Here is a 22,180-nt window from a genome sequence, read left to right as displayed (position 1 = left end):
ATTTTCTTTATTCCTGTTTTCAAAATTTTTCTTTACAACTTTTTCCTTTTTTCAGTTTTATAGTTCTTATCATCGATATATGTTTGGCATTCTTATTAGATTGAAGTTTAATGATATATCAAATGATATATCATCTGGCCAATTTTCTTCTGAGAAAGCATTCAGAATTTTCCATAAAGCAGATCTCTGAATGAAATCACAATCTCCCTGTAACCTGAATTAAACTGAATATCCAGCCCAAAGATTTGCCTGGAATTCTCTTGGCTTCTACTCCATTGTGGCATGTCCTATTGTATTACCCCCTCTGCCTTATCTTCTTTCTTTTCCATTATGCCTCACATGGCACACTTTATTCCTCTCAACTCAACCTTCTTCCTGTGCCTTGTTTTCATCTCTTTCCCTCCAAGGACCTCCTGATCATGGCTACCCTCCTTTTTTTTTAAATCTTACTTGATAAGGGCTTACTTTGTGCGAGGCACTGTACTGAGTGCTGGTGGTAGATACAAGATAATCAGGTTGGACATAGTTCCTGTCCCTTATGGACTCACAGTCTTAATCCCCATTTTACAGACTAAGTAACTGAGGCAGAGAGGAGTGAAGTGACTTGCCCAAGGACACCCAACAGACAAGTGACAGATCCAGAATTAGAACCCAGGTCCTTCAGACTCCCAGGCCCCATGCTGTTTTCATTAGGCCCCGCTACTTTTCACTGGCTTCCTAATAATAATAACAGCAGCAACAATAATATCGATAGTGTCTAAGCACATACTATGTGCGAAGACCTGGTACCTAAGAGCTGCAGTGGATACAAGAAAATCAGGTTGGAAACAGTTCTTGTCCCAAATTGGGTTCACAGTCTTAATCCCCATTTTACAGATGAGGTCACTAAGGCACAGAGAAATTAAGTGTCTTGCTCAAGGTCACACAGCAAACAAGTGACAAAACTGGGATTAGAATTTAGTTCCTTCTGATTCCCAGGCCCGTGCTCTGTCCACTAGACCACGCTGCTGCTTTTGCCTGGAGCTTCTTCCCACTTCTTCTTAGTAATTATAATCACTAAGGCATATAAGCGCTTACTATATGCCAGACACTGTACTAAGCGCTGGGGTGGTTACAAGCAAATCCGGTTGGACACAGTCCCTGACCCATGTGGGGTTCACAGTCTCAAACTCCATTTTACAGATCTTAACTGAGGCAGTGAACTGACTTGCCAAAGGTCATACAGCAGACACGTGGTGGAGCTAGGATTAGAGCCCATGACCTTCTGACACCCAGTCCCATGCTCTAACCACTAATAATAATGATGTTGGTATTTGTTAAGCGCTCACTAGGTGCAGAGCACTGTTCTAAGAGCTGGGGTAGATACAGGGTAATCAGGTTCACCCACATGAGGCTCACTGTCTTAATCCCCATTTTACAAATGAGGTAACTGAGGCACAGAGAAGGGAAGTGACTTACCCACAGTCACACAGCTGACAAGTGGCAGAGTCAGGATTCAAACCTATGACCTCGGGCCCAAGCCCGTGCTCTTTCCACTGAGCCATGCTGCTTCACTATACCATGCTATTTCTCAGTTATTATTATTCTTGCCTTCAAAGCCCTCTTTCTACCACATTTCCTCTGAACAGCCTTTCCTGATTTAATCTCTCATCTCTCCACCCTATATACCTCATCGCTGCCATTTATGTACTTTTGTATTCACTCACCCCTGCCCCCGTAGCATTATAGCTGCTAATTCTGTTGTATTGTACTCTCCCAAGTGCTCAGTAAAGTGCTCTGCACATAGGAAATGCCCAATAAATATGATTGATATCTTTATACTCTATTACTTCCTCCTCTCCTAAATTAATTTTAGTATCTGCTACCTCTGGTAGATTATAAACTCCTCTGAGGACAGGACTCCCAACTAATGGAATCCGAGGTACTATTGTAATCTCCCAAGCTCTCAGTACAGTGCCCTGCACATTGGAGGCACTCAGTAAATATTTTTGATTGGTTGGCTTAAAGAAAAAGATGGAGAGGTGAATTCCTTAGAGAGACAGCCCAGAGGACCTACCTACTTCCTTGTTCATTGCTGCAAATAAACTTGGTTGCCCCTTGGATCAAACTTTATTGGAAAAAAACAAGATTCAATCGAAGATGGGTTTAGTCCTGAAGTAATTTAGGGTAACTGAAATAAAATTTGCAATTACTTGGAAGTTAAATAGAAAGAGATTTCATATAAGACCAAGTCTCCTATCGAGAGTTGCATTTTCTTAATGTCCACTTGGAAATTGTATTAAAGTTGTTCATTACTGAGCATCAAGTTGGGATGGAAGCAAACCAACAGAGTGACGCTCAGTGCGCTCCTAAATCTCACTGTGCAGGAAGGAGGGGGTGCTGAATTGTTTGACCTCCGTGAGCTCTGGTGTAAATCTACCATTTATCCATTTAGAAATGCTCATGTGAAACTTCAGCTGCATTTTGATGTATTTACATTCTCTGTATGCTGCTTGGAATAGAATGGACAACCTGACTTAATTCAATTTTACACAGATTGATTCCACTTTCTAAAGGCTTTTTACAAGCGGTAGTTGCCAAAATGCCATTATGCTGGTTTAAAATGTTATTAAAATAAATAGGAAGGTAGGTATTAAGGTAGAGTTTGATCAACTTGAAAAAAAAATCCCATTTAATATGTGGTTAAGCTATGAATCATCCTATATAGTCCAGCACTGGCAATTATTCTATTTTAATAGACTGGTATAAATTAAAAATTGGTGTCGGGATGGCATTTTTCTTTGTCTGTATAAAAGGTTCAGAAGGGGGTGATTAACTAAAGAGTGTTTCCTCTTCTAATCTCTTTTTATATAATCTCTTGGAAACACATTTATTTTGAAGTCTAAAGATCAGTCATTCAGTCTGGTATTTACTGAACGTTTCCTATGTGCAAAATGCCGTATTAAGCACTTGGGAGAGCACAGTACCAGAGTTAGCCAAGTTACCTCTCTGCCCATTCCCCGCTCTATTACAGGCAAGCTACCTTTCATCCATGACCTTTTCCTCTCCCGCTCTCTCCTCCTCCTCGCCCTTTCGGAAACATGGCTCTCTCCCGAAGACACGGTCTCCGCCGCCGCTCTCTCCGGCGGAGGCCTCTCCTTCTCCCACTCTCCCAGACTCACCGGTAAGGGAGGAGGCGTCGGCTTCCTCCTCTCGCCCCGATGCCGCTTCCGCACTATCCCTCCTCCCCCCTCCCTCTCCTTCCCCTCCTTCGAAGCCCATATCATTCGCCTCTACCACCCACTCCAGTTACTTGTCGCCGTCATCTACCGCCCTCCCGGTCCCACCTCCGACTTCTTCAACCACCTTGACCCCTTTCTCACCTTCCTCCTCTCCTTCTCTCTGCCCACTCTGATCCTCGGAGACTTCAACATCCATACGGATGTACCCGACGACTCCTCTGCCGCCCGCCTGCTATCCCTCCTCGACTCTGCCGACCTCCTCCTCCACCATACCGCGCCCACTCACCGACTCGGTCACACCCTCGATCTCGTCATTTCCTACCGCTGCACTATCTCCTCCCTCACCAACTCTGAAATCCCTCTCTCTGACCATAACCTTCTCACCTGCCTCATCTCTCACACTCCCTCCCCCCTGCAAATCTTCGCTACTGCCCCACAGAGACCTCCGCTCTCTCGATCCCATCCGTCTTTCCAATAGCATCTCTCCTCACCTCGCCGCCCTGTCCTCTCTTCCCACTCTCGACGAGCGGGTCTCCGCTCTCAACTCCACCCTCTCTACTCATCTCGACTCTCTCGCCCCCCTTTCCCTCCGCCGCTCTCGCTCCACTAACCCACGGCCCTGGATCACCTCCTCCGTCCGCCTCCTACGCTCCTATGCTCGAGCTGCTGAGCGCTGCTGGCGAAAGTCCAAGCACCGAGCCGACCTCACACACTTCAAATTTATCCTTTCCTGCCTTAACTCTGCCCTCTCCTCCGCCAGGCAAAGCTTCTTCTCCTCCCTCATCGACACCCATGCCCGTCACCCCCGCCGATTGTTCCGGACCGTTAACTCTCTCCTTAGGCCCCCTGTTCCTCCCCCTCCCCCATCTCTCACCCCTAATGATCTGGCCACCTATTTCCTCACGAAAATCAACACGATCAGGTCTGAGCTCCCCAAAGTCACCCCTCCGCCTCTCCCCTCCCCCCCACCGACCCCCTCCCCTACTTTCCCATCCTTCCCTGCAGTATCCTCAGAGGAGATCTCCTCCCTCCTCGCAAGTGCCACCCCCTCCACCTGCGCCTCGGACCCCATTCCCTCTCACCTTCTTAAAACCATCGCCCCTGCCCTCCTCCCTTCCTTAACTTCTATTTTTAACCACTCAATCTCCAAGGGCTCCTTCCCCTCTGCCTTCAAACATGCCCACGTCTCCCCCATCCTAAAAAAACCCGCTCTCGACCCCACTTCCCCCTCCAGTTATCGTCCTATCTCCCTACTACCCTTCCTTTCCAAAATCTTAGAACGAGTCGTCTACAATCGATGCCTAGAATTCCTTAACTCCCATTCTCTCCTAGACCCCCTCCAATCTGGCTTCCGTCCCCTCCACTCTACCGAGACTGCTCTCTCTAAGGTCACCCATGACCTCCTTCTTGCCAAATCCAATGGCTCCTACTCCATTCTGATCCTCCTTGACCTCTCTGCTGCCTTTGACACTGTCGACCATCCCCTCCTCCTCCATACCTTATCTCACCTTGGCTTCACGGACTCTGTCCTCTCCTGGTTCTCCTCTGACCTCTCTGGCCGATCATTCTCGGTCTCCTACGCTGGAGCCTCCTCCCCCTCCCATCCTTTAACTGTTGGAGTTCCTCCAGGGTCAGTTCTTGGCCCTCTTCTGTTCTCCATTTACACTCACTCCCTCGGTGAACTCATCCGCTCTCACGGCTTTGACTACCATCTCTACGCAGATGACACGCAGATCTACATCTCCGCCCCTGTCCTCTCCCCGTCCCTTCAGGCTCGCATCTCCTCCTGCCTCCGGGACGTCTCCACCTGGATGTCGGCCCGCCACCTAAAACTCAACATGAGCAAGACTGAGCTCCTCATCTTCCCTCCCAAGCCCGGTCCGCTCCCAGACTTCTCCATCACCGTGGATGGCACGACCATCCTTCCCGTCCCGCAGGCCCGCAATCTCGGTGTCATCCTTGACTCGTCCCTCTCGTTCACCCCACACATCCTATCCGTTACCAAGACCTGCCGGTTTCACCTCTACAATATCGCCAAGATCCGCCCTTTCCTCTCCACCCAAATGGCTACCTTACTATTACAGGCTCTCGTTATATCCCGGCTAGACTACTGTGTCAGCCTTCTCTCTGACCTCCCTTCCTCCTCTCTCGCCCCGCTCCGGTCTATTCTTCACTCCGCTGCCCAGCTCATCTTCCTGCAGAAACGATCTGGGCATGTCACTCCCCTTCTTAAACAACTCCAGTGGTTGCCTATCGACCTCTGCTCCAAACAAAAACTCCTCACTCTAGGCTTCAAGGCTCTCCATCACCTTGCCCCTTCCTACCTCTCCTCCCTTCTCTCTTTCTACCGCCCACCCCGCACGCTCCGCTCCTCTGCCGCCCACCTCCTCGCCGTCCCTCGGTCTCGCCTATCCCGCCGTCGACCCCTGGGTCACGTCCTCCCGCGGTCCTGGAACGCCCTCCCTCCTCACCTCCGCCAAACTGATTCTCTTTCCCTCTTCAAAACCTTACTTAAAAATCACCTCCTCCAAGAGGCGTTCCCAGACTGAGCTCCTCTTCCCCCTCTACTCCCTCTGCCATCCCCCCTTTACCTCTCTGCAGCTAAAGCCTCATTTTCCCCTTTTCCCTCTGCTCCTCCACCTCTCCCTTCCCATCCCCACAGCACTGTACTCGTCCGCTCAACTGTATATATTTTCGTTACCCTATTTATTTTGTTAATGAATTGTACATCGCCTTGATTCTATTTAGTTGCCATTGTTTTTACGAGATGTTCTTCCCCTTGATGCTGTTTAGTGCCATTGTTCTTGTCTGTCCGTCTCCCCCGATTAGACTGTAAGCCCGTCAAACGGCAGGGACCGTCTCTATCTGTTGCCGACTTGTTCATCCCAAGCGCTTAGTACAGTGCTCTGCACATAGTAAGCGCTCAATAAATACTATTGAATGAAAAGTTTACAATTTAGAAGGTGTGACAGAAATGGATATGATGAGGTGATTTATGATGTATCATTTGAAAGTAGGCACATAAGCACATGTGATGGATATCTGGCTAGGTCCGGCTTCATATAAGGCAGCTATCAGAAGGAAGATGTGAAACTCATCCAAGAAGAGGAACAGGTTTCTGGAAACCATGAAATGAAGGACAAAGCGGTTACATCATAATCTAGGTTTACAAATAAGTCTGTGGATAGTTCAGCGTTCAAAAATTGGCTGAGTCTTTTTTTTAATGGTATTTGTTAAGCACATTCACTACGACCATTTCACCGTATTAAGCGCCGGAGTAGATACAAGGTAGTTGGGTTGGACACAGTCCATGCTGCACATGGGGCTGACAGTCTTAATTCCCACTGTACAGATTGGGTAACTGAGGCACAGAGAATTTAAAGAACCCACCCAAGGTCACACAGCAGACAAGTGGTGGAGCTAGGATTAGAACTCAGATCCTTCTGACTCCCAGTCCCATTCTCTATTCACTAGGCCCCTCTGTTTCTCACAATAACAGTAATAATAATAATAAAATTAATCATTGTGGTGTTTGTCAATTTCTAAGTGCTAGGCAGTGTACTAAGCACTGGGGTAGGTACAAGCTAATCAGGTTGGACATAGACCGTGTCCCAGATGAGGTTCATATTCTTAATCCTCATTTTGCAAATGAGGTGACTAAGGAACAGAGAAGTTAAGTGAGTCATTTAATATTCATTCAGTCAATCAAATTTATTGAGCGCTTCCTGGGGGCAGAGCACTGTACTAAGCACTTGGGTGGGTACAGTACAACAGTAAACAGACAACAGATCATGTCCCAGATGAGGCTCACACTCTTAATCCCCATTTTATAGAGGAGGTAACTAAAACGCAGAGCAGTTAAGTGAGTCATTCAACATTCATTCAGTTAATCGAATTTATTGGGCACTTACTGGGTGCTGAGCACTGTACTGAGCACTTGGGAACAATAATAAGACACATTCCTTGTCCACAACAATTACACCCAATAAGTGACTCGACAGGTGGCTTGTCAGTTACCTTGTGTTCCATCCTTGGAGTAGCCCAAACCGTAGCACCTAGTAAAGCGTTTAACAAATACAGTCTCTATTTTTAATGGATGCTAACACAGTGTGGGTTACTAGAGGTGTGGTCTAGTGGATAGAACACCGGTCTGGGAGTCAGAAGACCTGAGTTCTAGTCCTGACTGCCATTTGCCCACTAATAATAATAATAATGATGATAATAATGATTGTGGTATTTGTTAAGCTCTTACTATGTTGCCAGTGATTGTAGTAGACTCTGAGTTTGTTGTGGGCAGGGATTGTCTCTGTTGCCAAATTGTACTTTCCAAGTGCTTATTGCAGTGCTCTGCACACAGTAAGCGCTCAATAAATACGATTTAATGAATGAATATGCTAAGCGCCAGGCTAGATACAAGATTATCGGGTTGGACACAATCCATGTCCCATATAAGGCTCACAGTCTTAATCTCCCTTTTGCAGATGAGGAAACTGAGGCACAGAGAAGTGAATTGAGTTGCCCAAGATCACACAGCAGGTAAAAGGAGGAGCCAGGATTAGAATCCAGGTCCTGTGACTCCCTGGACCTTACTCTTTCCCCGGTCATGCTGCTTGCTTGGACAAATTACTTCTCTGTGCCTCAATTCCCTCCTCTGTAAAAAGGGGATTCAAAGCCTGTTTTCCCCTCCTACTTAGTATGAGAACCCCACATGGGGTATGATTATCCTGAATCTATCCCAGTGCTTAGTTTAGTGCTTGGCACATAGTAAGTGCTTAAAAACCATGATTATTATCATTATTAGATGGAATGTTAAGGATATATTACAGTACATCTGCTGTGGTGAAAGAGGATGTCAACATTGTTCTTTCAAGCATCTTTTGGCATCACGGTCAGAGAAATATCACTGGATTGGGTGAAACATAATTTTGTATGGCACCTTCATTAGGTTGGATAAGTGGGTTTTTTTCAACCTGAAAAATGATCTCTACATGATAATTTTGATGAAGTTTATAGTCATTTGAGGTTGGCTGATTGATGGGTCTGTTGCATGCTCTGCAGATTCAGAATTCTATAGTTTACAAAAAGGGAGCTATAGAATCGTATTTTCCACTCCCATCGTTCATTCGATGGAATTCATTGAGCACTTACCATGTCCTAAGCGCTTGGGAGAGTTCAGTATAATGGAGCTGGTAAACATGCTCTCTGTCGTCAACCTCTTGGACCATCTAATGACAAAATAAACCCTTAATCAAGAACTCAGCAGCTGAAATAAAAGAAAAAAATACTTTGGCCTGTCACAGCTGTTTAATATGACATATGGGCAATGATTAAATCTATAGGGCATAATCAAGCTAAGAAACCATTGTCGGCCAATGATATTAAACCCCAACACTCATTTTATAGTAGTGGTTGTGGTAATAACTAGTAATAATAGTATTTGTGCAGCCTAAAGCACAAAACCTACCTCTGGGAAAATATTCTCGGGGGAAAATTAGAGTTAGGGAATTAGAATTAGGAGAGTGATGTAGCCCAGTGGAAAGAGTGTGGGCCTGGGAGGCATTCATTCAATTGTATTCATTGAGCACTTACTCAATTTGGGTGAGTATTCTACTCCCACTCTGCCACATATTTTCCATGTGACCTTGGGCAAGATTCTCCTTTAGTTCCTGAATCCCCAGATGGGAATTCAATATCTGTTCTTCCTCCTACTTGGACTATGAGCCCCATGTGAGACATAATTGTACTGTATCTACCCCAGAGCTTAGTTGAGTGCTTGGCACATAATAAACACTTAACCAATGCCATTATTATTATTACTTGGTCCCTGGCCCTTATGAGGCTCAAATATCTAGGCATACGAAGGGTAGGGCCGGGAAGATCATGCAATAAAAGCACAAAAAGAACATAGGACAAGGACGGTGATAAATACAATAAATACAGCCACAAGAACAGTACACACTCAATAAATATGATTGAATGAATCAAAGAGAAGAGTTTCTATCTTGTAGTGGCTCAAAAGTCAAGTTACAGTCACGGTTGTCTTAGTCTTCCCAACTTCCCAAGTTTTCCCAAGTCCTATAGGCCTTCTTGTCACAGTTACTGGGCTCTAAGAAAATCATGAAATCTGGATTGTTTTGCTAGTCACCCCTTTCTCCTTGTTACTTTCTTATGTTTACTGAAAGCAATCGAGATGTCCATTTTACGGGGATTAATGGAGTTGAGGTTAAGCGTGTATAAATTCTGCGTGGCGAAAGTTATCCGGGTTATTGTTTGGGGCAGCTTCTAAAACCTCTGACTTTGGGGAGATGGCAATTAGCATTTGTGGAAAATTAGGGCTGGCACGAGTTAATGAGTTTGAACTGAGGCTTTCAAAGACTTTTTTCTTCCCTATGTGATGTTTTGGCTACAGGTTAACTTCTTTGGCTTAGCCATTTTATCTTCTAAATTATTACTCTTTTTTCCCTCCCTTTAATTGGCTTCACTTCAACAGATGTAGCCAGTCGTTGTTTCTTTATAAAGCAGTGACACTTATTTAATATATTTTTCAACATTTACTTCTGCACATGATAGCAGTTGTCATGTTTCCCTTGGTGGCAAAAGGATAATATGATGACAGTGGGCCTTTTTTTAAAATCATGTTTGTTAAGCACTTACTAGGTTCCAGGCAGGTACTAAGAGCTGGGGTAAATACAAGCTAATGAGATTGGGTACAGTCCATGTCCCACATAGGGATTACATTCTTAATCCCCTTTTTACAGAAGGTCACCAAAGCCCAGAGAAGTGAAGTGACTTGACCAAGGTCACACAGCAGACAATTGGAGGAGCCTGGATTAGACTCCAGGTCGCCCTGACTCCTGGGTCAGCAGGTTTGAGGCAGGGGGAACGGTGAGCTATGCCAGTGCACGGGACCCCGCTTCATTTTAGCATGAGCAGTCAGATTCTTAAGCCCTCCCTACCAAGATCTCCCCTTTACCCTACTTCTTAACCACCCCCAGCTTCTTATCCCCCGCTTCATTTGGATGTGCTTTGACCTCCCACCCTAGCTGTGCACGCTTAAACAAGACTGTTTTCCCTTGGAGGACTACAGCTATTCCACTCACCATCGACTTTCTAATTTTGGGATTTTAATCACACAGTCACTGTTATTTATTTAGTGCACACCGTATGTAAAACTCTGTACTCAGAGTTTAGGAGAGTACCTAAACCAGACTTGTGAGATGTGTTCCCTGCCCACAGGAGTTTACAATCTACATATCGAGTGAACATTGATATAAATTACAGAGCTGTATAGACGTACCATGGAACCGAGGGTGGGATGCGTGGAACTGAGGTCGTGGGTTCGACTCCCAGCTCTGCCACTTGTCAGCTGTGTGACTGTGGGCAAGTCCCTTCACTTCTCTGTGCCTCAGTTACCTCATCTGTAAAATGGGGATGAAGACTGTGGGCCTCACGTGGGACAATATGATGACTCTGGATCTCCCCCAGCGCTTAGAACAGTGCCCTGCACATAGTAAGTGTTTAATAAATACGAACATTATTATCAAGCACTTAGTACAGTGCTGTGCACATAGTAAGCACTCAATAAATACTATTGAATGAATATCAAGTGTCTAGGTCACATAGGAGGGAGTAGGAATCAAAGGGCTGAATCAGGGAAACCTTATGGATGAGATGTGAATTTAATAAGGCTTTGAAAGTGGAGAGAGTGGCAGTGTATTATATTTAAATATATTATATCGATATAGTACCTGTAGCATTTGTAAGTATTTAAATATTATTATTGTTATTATTGCTATTACTGTTTGGTTTAGGTTCTAGTTATTTTGATCAGGTCCTATTTTTAAAATTAAGATCGCAATGTTTACGTACATTTTTGATCACCAGATTTGAACACACTTCCACTCCTTGTTGGGCTTTGGGTGTCGATCCTTCCCTAATCAACGCTCCGTCTGCTTTTTGAAAACCATCCAGCAGATGGAGCATGAGGCAGTGAACGAATACATTTGCCGCTCCCCTAAATGAAGGATTCTCTAAACAGGTGATCTTCAGTGAGGCGAAAAGGTAAATTTTTGGTCAGGTCCAGCACATGTTGTGATATTGCATCGATGATCCTTTAGTTTTACACTGGCACACCTTTTTGGCAGAGTAAAGCCTGCTGATAAAAAATGTTGGTGAAAATGATAATGATCAGATGTGAATTTTCTCTCTATACAACAGCTACCTGTTGCTGGAAATTGTGCATCTCTAGAGCAGGTTTCAAATCAAACTGAGGATAAAATTAAGAATGTATATTCAGAAAGACATTTCCGAGCTAGTTTTTTTTTTATTAAATTCTATTTTAATTAAAGATACATTTTCAAAATTTGGTCTTATTCCATTTAATAATAATTAGCCAGCCATGGTTTGAAAGTGCCCAGCTCAGATGATCTAGTTAGGCCAAACACCAACTTTGGAACAGTAGGTAATTAAGAACTGTTTTCTCTATTTTACAGGGGAGGAAACTGAGTTTCGAGACACAGCAAGCATAGGTAGAGAGCTAGCAAATAAGCCAGACTCTATCCAAAGGTTCCTTGTCCTGCATTGTATTCCATCCCTTCTGACCGTCCATAAGGATGTGCTAATCCTCCTCATGCCACTTTCCTCCTGTTGCCATGGAAATGATTGTACTATTAGAAAATCAATGTCTGTTTCTTTACCATCAAGAGAAAAGTCTATGAGGCAGCAGACCCTTTGTTGAGAATCAAATAATTATACTGGATGCCAAAGATGTCTGCTTTTCAGGTGGCAAATGGGGCCCAGATGGATAGAATCAAAATGACTTGAAAGTTACGGGTAAACACAAATCTCCCTCTGCCTCTCACTTCTATTTGGATTTTCAGAAAAGGTAGAGAGATTGTTGGGACCCAGGATGGATTGGGAATGTGGGCCCTTCCACACTACCCTCCCAACCTAATAATGATTGTGGTATTCATTAAATGCTCATTATATATCAAAGCCTGTCCCAACTGCTGGGGTAGGTAAAATATAACCATGTGATGCACAGTCTTTCTCCCTCATAGTCTAGGGAGAAGGTGAACAGGTATTGAATTCCTATTTTACAGATGAGAGAAAACTGATGGCTAGAGAAGTTTAATGACTTACTCAAGGTGTCACAGGGTGGGCAAGTGGTAGGGCAGGGATCATAACTCAGGCCTGTGCTCTTTCCACTAGGTTACTGGATGCCTGTGCCATAAACTGGCTAGACTGTTAGCTGGTTGTGGTTAGGGAATGAGTCTGTTTATTGTTATATTGTACTCTCCCAAGTGCTTAGTACTGTGCTCTGCACACAGTAAGAGCTCAATAAATAGCAGTGACTGACTGACTTTTTCCTGGATCATAAGAATAGCTCTGGATATCAGGACCGTTCTGTGGAAACTGATACTCTCACCTGTCACCTGCTTGGAAGATGGAACTCTCGATGAAGCCTTACGTGTGAATCTGGCTAAAAGAACTTTTCTACACTCTGGTCACTTCGAAATGTGGAAAAAAGTGACTCAGTTGATTTTCACACTGACAAGAATGTCGTTTGATTCTGCCTCCTGGCCTTTTTTTTTATTTAACAATATTTGTACACACTTAATATGTATCAAGCGCTGTTCTCAGCCTTAGTGTAGATACAGGAAAATCAGGCTGGATATAAGTCCCTGTCCCACAAGGAGCTAACAGTCATATAGGAGGGAGAACAGGTATAGAGTCCACATTTTGCAGTTGAGGCCACTGAGGCACCGAGAGGTGAAGTGACCTGCCCAAGGTCACAGGGCAATTAGGTGGCTGTGCCAGGTTTAGAACCCAGGTCCTCTGGCTTCCAGGTCCATGCTACTTCCCAAAGTCTTTTCAGAGTCTCACCTCTAAAAGACTTTGTCCATTCCTAATTGTAGTGTGCCATGCTCATCTGTCTGCTTTGGTTTTCTCCCAGCAATCCAGAGTTTTGCTACGTCGCTTGAGGTTGTGTTTCAGTGTATCTTCAAAGCAAATGATATCACTATCAATGATACTTAATGAGCACTTACTGTGTGCAGAGCACAATACTAAGTGTTTAGAAGAGTACAAAATAACGGAGTTAACAGACATGTTCCTTGCCCATAACGAGATTGTCAGCTCATGTAATCTAACAGTTGGACTGTGTCACATTTCAGTGGCTAATAAATAGATGGAAGCAGCATGGCCTAGTATATAGAGCATGAGCCCGGGAGTCCAAAAGACCTGGGTTCTAATTCCGGCTCCCCCAACCTGACTGCAGCGTGACCTTGGGTGAGTCATTTAACTTCTCTGTACCTCAGTTACCCCATCTGCAAAATGGGGATGAAGACTGTGAGTCCCAAGTGGGACAGGGACTGTGTCCAACCTAATAAACATATCTATCCAGGGCCTGGAACAGTACTTGACAAATTGTAACCGCTTAAATTATTATTATTATTATTATTATTTTAAGGGCAGTTCTTTAAAAGGCTTGCCTCTTGTAGTCATTTGGTAGAATATGTATGTCTGTAATTGTATATCACACTGGCTTAACATAGGGGAGGGCAAAACACTTTCAGGCACTGCATAAGAAAACTATCCTTTGGTTTCCATCAAGCGGATCCTAAATTATTGTAGCTTTACAACTACCAGCTGCCGGTCCCCAGAATTCAGGCCGGAACGTGCTTTCCAACTCTGTGGTAGTCCGTCAGTCACTCGTATTTATTGAGCACTTACTGTTTGCAGAGCACTGTACTAAGCACTTGGAAGCGTACAATACACCAATAAACAGACACATTCCCTGTCCATAAAGAGTTTACGGTCCAGAGGAGGAGACAGACATTAACAGAAAGAAATTACAGGTATGGGCATAAGTGGTGTGGGGCTAGGATGGGGGATGAATAAAGGGAGCAAGTCAGTGTGATGTAGAAGGGAGTGGGAGAAGAGGAAAGAAGGGCTTAGGGAAGAACTCTTGGTGAAATTTTGCCTTTAATAAGACTCTGAAGGTGGGGAGAGTAAATATTAATGATGATGGTGATGTTTCCACTCCAGTCCCCAATTACTTGAAGTTGAACTACATGATATCTTTATAATGTTTCTCCCCTAGTAGAGTGTAAATTTTATGTGCACAGGGAATGTAATACTTCTTTTGTGCTGTATTTTCTGAGCACCTAGTGCAGTTTACTGTACTTGGTGGGCCCTCGATGAATACTATTACTAGTTCTTGAGCATCTACTGGGTCCCGAGTACTATACTGAGCAGAACAATAAACTAGGCATTTGTCTCTGCCCTGGCAGTCTAATGAAGAAGAAAGATGGACTCAAGTAGCCAGACTTAGGCTAGGTTAAGACAAAAAACATAGGTACAAATGATAGAAACAAAAGGAAGATGTTCATTAGCTAATAATTGAGTAGGAAAGCTGCTCATTTTATGGTACCGACCAGGAAAGTGAAGGGATTAATCAGGCACTGCCTCTCGATGGAGGTGATTTTTAAAGGGGTTTGATCTATACTCTCCCCGCTTCAAAGCCCTATTAAAGGCCCATCTCCTCCAAGAGGCCTTCCCTGACTAAGCCCTCCTTTCCTTTTCTCCCACTCCCTTCTGCGTCGCTCTGACTTGCTCCCTTTATTCACCCCCCCTCCCAGCCACCCAGCACTTATTTATATTGTCTGTCTTCCCCTCTAGATTGTAACCTAATTGTAGGCAGAGAATGTGTCTGTTGTTATTTTGTACTCTCTCAAGTGGTTAGTACACTGCTTTGCACACAGTAAGCGCTCAGTAAATATGATTGAGTGAATGACTGAATCGATGTGAAGTGGGGCAGATTTTCCAGTTGGTGGAAATAATGTGGGTAATAAGTCTAAGAAAATAGCATTGCACGCAGAGGTAGAGTTAGAAGGTTATCTTGGGAGGACCAGTGAGTTAGAGTTAGGGCATAATGGGAGAAGAAAGAAAATGGGAAAGAGAGAGACAGCTGGTGGAAAATCTAGAAGTGAACAAGTTCCTTAGGTGACTTCCCCCTGAAGGTTCACTTCGTATGCTAAATCAACACCTCGGACTTTTCTGTCATTATTCAGGAAAATGTGGGCAGGACACGGAGCCAGAATAGAATCCTTGGATGGAGAATGGGTGTCCATAAATCAGCAGAAAATGGTCAAAATCAATGTGTTCGACTTTCATAGCTATTAAATGAATCTGCTTTCTGGGTATCCATTGTGCTAAATCAAAAGAGATGAAAGAGACTGTTCAAAGAAGAGGCTGTTAGTAGTTCTGGCGAATGATGCAGTGGGAATGATCTTTGCCTCAACGCTATTAGTGTTTTGTGAAATTGGCTGCTGTGCCCCACCATGACGGGGAACGAATCGGAAGCTACCTCTCCAGGGTGGGGTACCCAGGGTCATCAGTCAGTCAGTTGTTTTTATTGAGTTTACTGAGTGCAGGACACTGTACTAAGTGCTTGGGAGAGTATGATATAAAAATATGGAACAAAAGCCCTCCTGATGAGAGGCCTTGGAATTAGACAATCACAAAAACTCCCTTCTTAGGAGTAACAAACACCATGTCTTTAACATTATTAGCTTTGACAACAGAATGGGTTCAGTGTGTGCCGCAGGTAATGATTTGTTGGTGGTGAGAAGGTCTTCACCTAGCCAGGTCCACTGAGTAAAAGTATGTGCCTTGAGTTGGTCTGAATGCTCCTAAAGAGACAGGGTCCCACCCCTTTGTATTTCAACAATGACCAAACCTATTTTCAGGAAACACCAAGCAATTAAACTTAAATGCCACTGAATACAACTCGAGAAGCAGTGATGCCTAATGGTAAGGGTGTGGTTCTGGGATCCAGAGGACCTGAATTCTAATCCTGGGTTCACCACTTGCCTGCTGGGTGACCTTGGGCAAGTCATTTCTTGCTCAGTGCCTACGTGTCCTCATCTGCAAATTGCAGATTCAATTTCTGTTCTCCCTCTGACATAGAGAAGCAGTGTGGCTCAGTGGAAAGAGCCCGGGCTTAGGAGTCAGAGGTCATGGGTTCTAATACTGGCTCTGTCACCTGTCAGCTGTGTGACTAAGGGCAAGTCACTTTACTTCTCGATGCCTCAGTGACCTCATCTGTAAAATGGGGATTAAGACTGTGAGCCTCATGTGGGGCTACCTGATTACCCTGTATCTACCCCAGCGCTTAGAACAGTGCTTGGCCCATAGTAAGTGCTTGACAAATACCAGCATTATTATTATTATAGCCTGTGAACCCCATGTGGGACCTGAGTACTTTTCTCCCTCCTATTTAGACTATTTAGTCTGTGAAACCCATTTGGACAGGGACCTTGTCTGACATTTTAACTTGTACCTACTCCAGCGCTTCCAACAGTGCTTGTCACTTAGTAAATGCTTAACAAATAAAAATAACAAATAATATTATTATAGAAGCTGGACAAGTTTTAAGTGTGATTCAGATAGAGAGACAGAAAAAGGAGTCATATAAGAATAATAGTAATAATAATTATAGTATTTGTTCAGTACTTTGTGCCAGGCACTGTACTAAGCACTTGGGTGGATACAAGCAAGTCAGGATGGACACAGTCCCTGTCCCACGTGGGACTCAGAGTGTCAATCCCCGTTTTACATATGAGGGAACTGAGGCACTGAGAAGTGAAGTGACTTATCCAAGGTCATACAACAGACAGATGGCAGAGCCGGGGATTAGAACCCATTACTATCATGAAGAAGATTTATCCTGGACAGGAATAAGTGTTGGTTGGGAGTAAAAAGAAGTGAATTCTAGCACCTCAGCAGGTGAGGGAAAAGGGTCAGTTTGTGAGTGGAAGGGTATCAGAGTCAGTGTGGCAAAGCTACTGAGCCAAGTTAGCCAAAAAGAAAATAAAAATCATTCCAACAACCAAGGGGCCTTTTAATCGCTCTTCACTTAAAATCATTCTCATAGATTAATCAAATAGAATTGTAAGTGTTGTGAGAATAATTCCATGTTCATCAGGCCTGAGGAATGAATAGCATAATTTACCATTCACACATTTAGAATTAAAACAAAAAAAAAGCATCCAAATCTTCTGCCGGCACACAGAAAGGTGGGGTAGGGGAAGTGAGGCTGGGGTGGACAAAAGCGTGAAGATTGCATCCCCGTTATCTATCTTAGAAACTATCGGTTTCTTTGTTAGAAAGGCCTTCAGCTTCATGAAGAAAAGCTATCTTGGAAACCAATTCTAAGCCTTTCTTCTCTGATTTAGACCGGTGAGAAAGTGCCGATATGAGCCATAAATGTCAGATTTTGTTTGGCATGCTGTGTAAAATAAAGTAATGGTTGTTTGCATGCTGCTGCAAATGCCACCTTTAAGGAGACACGCCATGATCATTTTGAGTACAAAAAAAAAAAGCGTTGTTGAATTACTTGTACAGATCTAAATCACACCCACAGTAACAGAATGAAGAATGACCTTTTATTTTGTGCTCTGCTCTACTTTGGGAGTCCTTCCTCGAAATTGCACTCACCCATTTTCGGTACATTCTAGATGATGTTATTTTTACGTTCGATTGAAGTTTGGCGGATCAGGCAGTACAGCGCATGTAGTGTATGAACAAAAAGGCTTCCATCGTTCATCATCATGTCACCAGTAATGGGCTAAATTAGCCAAGTATTTTCTACTTATCTTGGAAAGGACCTGATATTTTCCTTACCTCCAATTAAAAGAGGAAAACTTTCTCCCCTTCCTTTTTGCTCACTGGATTTTCTTCAGTGCCTTTCCTGGATCAGATGTACTAGAAGCTGATCATAATTATACTTGTATCATGATACTGCCATACTTCCTTTCTCTTGTCTTGAATGCCACAAATTTACTTGCTACAAGAATCTCATTTTCAAATTCTCAGCAAGTCCTTGACCTTGAAATGACCAAATACACTTCTCTACACTTCAATTTAATTGGGACTAAATGCAACTTTTGTCTATTAAATCATTCCATTATTTAGGCAGATGATTAATACCCTCTAAGAAGTCTGCCGTTTCCTTTTTCAAAAATCCAAACATATCTGCATAGAGAATATAGTTGACACCGTGATATGATTTCACACAAGTGAAAAATGTCAGTCTTTAGTAAAAAAATCAGTCAAAAAGACAGTGTCTTTGTGATTTCTGACACTGCAGAAGATACGTAATCTTGGAGAAGCAGCGTGGCTCAGTGGAAAGAGCACGGGCTTTGGAGTCAGGGCTCATGAGTTCGAATCCCAGCTCTGCCACTTGTCGGCTGTGTGACTGTGGGCAAGTCACTTAACTTCTCTGTGCCTCAGTTCCCTCATCTGTAAAATGGGGATTAAGATTGTGAGCCCCACGTGGGACAACCTGATTCCCCTATGTCTACCCCAGCGCTTAGAACAGTGCTCGGCACATAGTAAGCGCTTAACAAATACCAACATTATTATTATTGCGGCTTTTTCTTAAAGTATGGCGAGCACTAAAGGAATTGGTTATGTTAAGCTTCCACTATCTGCAGTGTGAGAACAAAATCCAGTGTATTTGTATATGCAGCAACTTTATGTACCACATTAATAACGTGGACCACATTGCGAGCACCTGTTCACTTAAGTCCATTACCCTTCAAAATAAGTAAATAAAACATGCAGCTACAATAAGTCCCGCACTGCATGGTGACGCTTCAAAGCGTGGCTCCAAATAATTTTCTCTGACTCTGCCACAGGTTAACGGAGGAATGGAAGTGTTCTTCTTGAAATGGTGTCTCCTCGCTGGATGCCTGTAGGGAAGCGTAAGTACCTACTCTTCGCACAAACCTTTCTTTGTTGCCTTGGATGTAAAGATTCTAAAACCTCATTTCAAGTCCTTCTGTGGGCAGCGTGTTTTAGGGAGGTCTCATGGTCTCCTCAGTGAACCGTACTCTGAATTAAGAAATAATTGTCTTTATTGAGCGTTTACTGTGTGGAGAGCACTGTATTGAACGCTTGGGAGAGTACAATGTAGCAGGGCTGGTCGACACATTCCCTGCCCACAATGGGTATAAAGGGTGAGGCAGACTTTACAATAAATGATGGATATACATGAGAGTGCTGTGAGGTTGAGGGAGGGGTGAATAAAGAGTGGAAATCCAAGTACTAGAGCGATGCAGAAGGGAGAGGGAGAAGTGGAAATAAGGGTTGCCGGAGAAGGCCTCTTGGAGGAGATGTGCTTTTAATAAAGCTTTGAAGGTGGAGAAAGTGATCGCCTGTCGGATATGAAGGGAGAGCGAGGGGTGAGGGGTAGGTGGTTTCCAGGACAGCCGCAGAACCTTGGCAAGAGGTCAGGGGTGCGATAGAAGAGATCGAGGTACTCTGAGTCCTGTGGGTCCTTTTTCAACTTCTCCCACCGAATTACTTAATGAAGCAGCATACGGACCAGACGGTCAGAAGGACCTTTGTTCTAATCTGGGCTCCACTGCTTGTCTGCTCTATGACCTTGGGCAAGTCACTTAACTTCTCTTTGTCTGTTACCTCATCTGTAAAATGGGAATTAAGACTGTGAGCCCCATGTGCGGAAGGAACTGTGTCCAACCTGATTAGCTCATATTCATCCCAGCGCTTAGAACAGTGCTTGATACATAGTGAGCGCCTAGCAGATACCATCATCATCGTTATAATTATCATAATATAATATTATTATTACTTTGTTCTTCAAAAAAAATCACTTGATAGAATGTCAGAGTCGGGCGGGCCTTCAGTCAGTCATGTGGTCCACCTCATTGTGTAAAGCATAATACCATCATCATCATTATTATTATTATCTTAGCCCTCTCTGATCCCAGCCCCATCCTCCTCCCCATTCTCCGTTTCCCTTTTTCCCATCCTTAAAGCATAGGTTCGCTCTCGGTCCATGCAGGACCAAAGAGTGCAGGGGGTGTTTTCTTCCCCGTGCATGCAAAGAGGTCCCCTGGAGTGTTTTAAAGCCGTGCAGCGGTGAACCGGGCGGTGTAAAGCAGAGATGAGCCATGCCAATAGCTGGTCAATATCATTTCCATCCTATCTCATCATACTTCAAGCCTCTGGCCTCTATTGCTGTATTGTACTTTCCAAGAACGTAGTACAGTGCTCCACACACAGTAAGGGGTCAATAAATATGATTGAATGAATGGATGAATCCCTCCACTCCCATACTCATCATGCCCCACTCTGTTCTGTCCCTTTTCTGGTTCACTTCATGTTCTCAGCTTACCCACTTCCTGACTCCCTCCCCATAAGGCATTCAGGCTCAAGCATCCATGGTAGTAGCCCGGAGCAACCTTTGGAGACAAAACTAAGGTTTTATCCGAACATAATAATCACGATGTTAAAAGTAATGGTATTTGTTAAGCACTTACTTTGTGTCAAGCACTGTTCTAACCACTAGGGTAGGTTTAAGCTAATCGGGTTGACACAGTCCCTGTCCCACATGGGGTTTGCAGTCTTTATCCCTATTTTACAGATGAGGGAACTGACACAGAGTGGTTAAAAGTGACCTTGCCCCAAGGTCACACAGAAGACATGTGGCAGAACTGGGATTAGAACCCAGGTCCTTCAGATTTCCAGCCCGTGCTCTATCCACTAGACCATGCTGCCTCCCTTACTGGACTGTCACACTGTGGTTCTGAGAAGCCTAAATGGTATTTTACCCTGTAACCAAATACAGTACAGTGCTCTGAATGCAGCAAGCGCTCAATAAGTACGGTTGATTGAATGAATGAATGAATCCCTCCACTCCCATCCTCATCATCCCCCACTCTGCCCTTCCCCTTTTCTGGTTCGGACCATGTTCTGAGTGCATCCAGCTCCTGACTTCCTTCTCCTAAGTTATTCAGGCTCAAGCATCCCTGGTAGTAGCCCGGGACATCCTATAAGCCACGTTACCTATAGGTTTTTACCCATAATTGTAGGCAAAGAGGAAATGAGAGATAACATTGTGCTGTTAGAGGCAGTTTAAGAGATGGTACTTAATGATATGAGATCTGCAGTGATGATGTTGCCTTTTTAAGACTCACAAGTAATTGTTAATAATAATAATAATAATTGTGGTATTTGTTAAGCACTTTCTCTATTTCAGACACTCTGCTAAGCACTGGGCTAGACCCAAGACAATGGGCTTACATAGTCCCTGACCTATGTAGGGCTCCCAATCTCAATCCCCATTTTACAGATGAGGAAATTGACGCACAGAGATGTTATATGACTTGCCCATGGTCACACAGCAGATAAGTGGCAGAGCCAGATTTAGAACCCGGTTCCTTCTGACTCCCAGGCCCGTGCTTTATCCACTAGGCCATGAATTTCATTGTATTCATTCACTTTTTTTGTTCTCTCCTTTACTACCTGTTGATCAAACTGCCAAAAGGCTTATGGTAAACTGGATAACAAATGCAAATGAACAAAAAGAAAAAAAGAGAAGTTATAGGAATAATGTTTGGGCTCTGAGCCTCACTGGTAATTCCATAGTAATTATATCAAAAAAGTTAATGTTGTGGTCTTAATGTAAAATCACATTAAGGATAAACATTTTACTACTGTGATTAAAAATGCATGGATTTATGGGTTTGGGCTTCTCTGAGCATTTGTACAGTTGGTATGGGTTGGATCCCTATGGGACCATGAGGCTTGGATTCTGGCCTCATATTTCGAGCTGTGGCTCCAGAGGAAAGATGTGTATGTGCTTTAAAGCCTCAGATTTAGGGCCTCTGAGAAACGAGGTCCAGGGTTGGGACTGAGTGGTCTACCATAGAAAAGTCCCAAAATTGAGTCTTGGGAGTACAGTGAGATTAAATGAGAGCCGGTGCCTGACTCATTTCCACCCCCAAAAAGGAGATCTGGTTTGAAGTTGGTTCCCGATTTTAGATTGGACCCTTTTCGATTGGAGACAGGTCCTTCTGACTCTCAGGCCCGTGCTGTGTGTACTAGGCACACTGCTTCCCTTAACAAAAGAACTCCCTGGCTGTCAA

The 22,180-nt window shown here is 44.0% G+C and overlaps 1 long non-coding RNA gene across 2 annotated transcripts in view; it reads left to right on the top strand.

Moving 5' to 3' along the window:
* Positions 1–18,994, top strand: part of LOC120638432 — a 206,634-nt gene extending 187,640 nt beyond the window's left edge. For both annotated transcript variants that reach the window (XR_005660087.1, XR_005660088.1), the window contains exon 3: positions 18,926–18,994. This is a non-coding gene — a long non-coding RNA (uncharacterized LOC120638432). The remainder of the gene's footprint in view (positions 1–18,925) is intronic.
* The last annotated feature ends 3,186 nt before the right edge of the window (positions 18,995–22,180 follow it).

This window comes from Ornithorhynchus anatinus, chromosome 6 (assembly GCF_004115215.2).
Source record: "Ornithorhynchus anatinus isolate Pmale09 chromosome 6, mOrnAna1.pri.v4, whole genome shotgun sequence".
Taxonomy (NCBI): Eukaryota; Metazoa; Chordata; class Mammalia; order Monotremata; family Ornithorhynchidae; genus Ornithorhynchus; species Ornithorhynchus anatinus.
The sequence above is the reverse complement of the archived record's forward strand: the minus strand, read 5'-3'. Positions and strand labels throughout refer to the sequence as shown.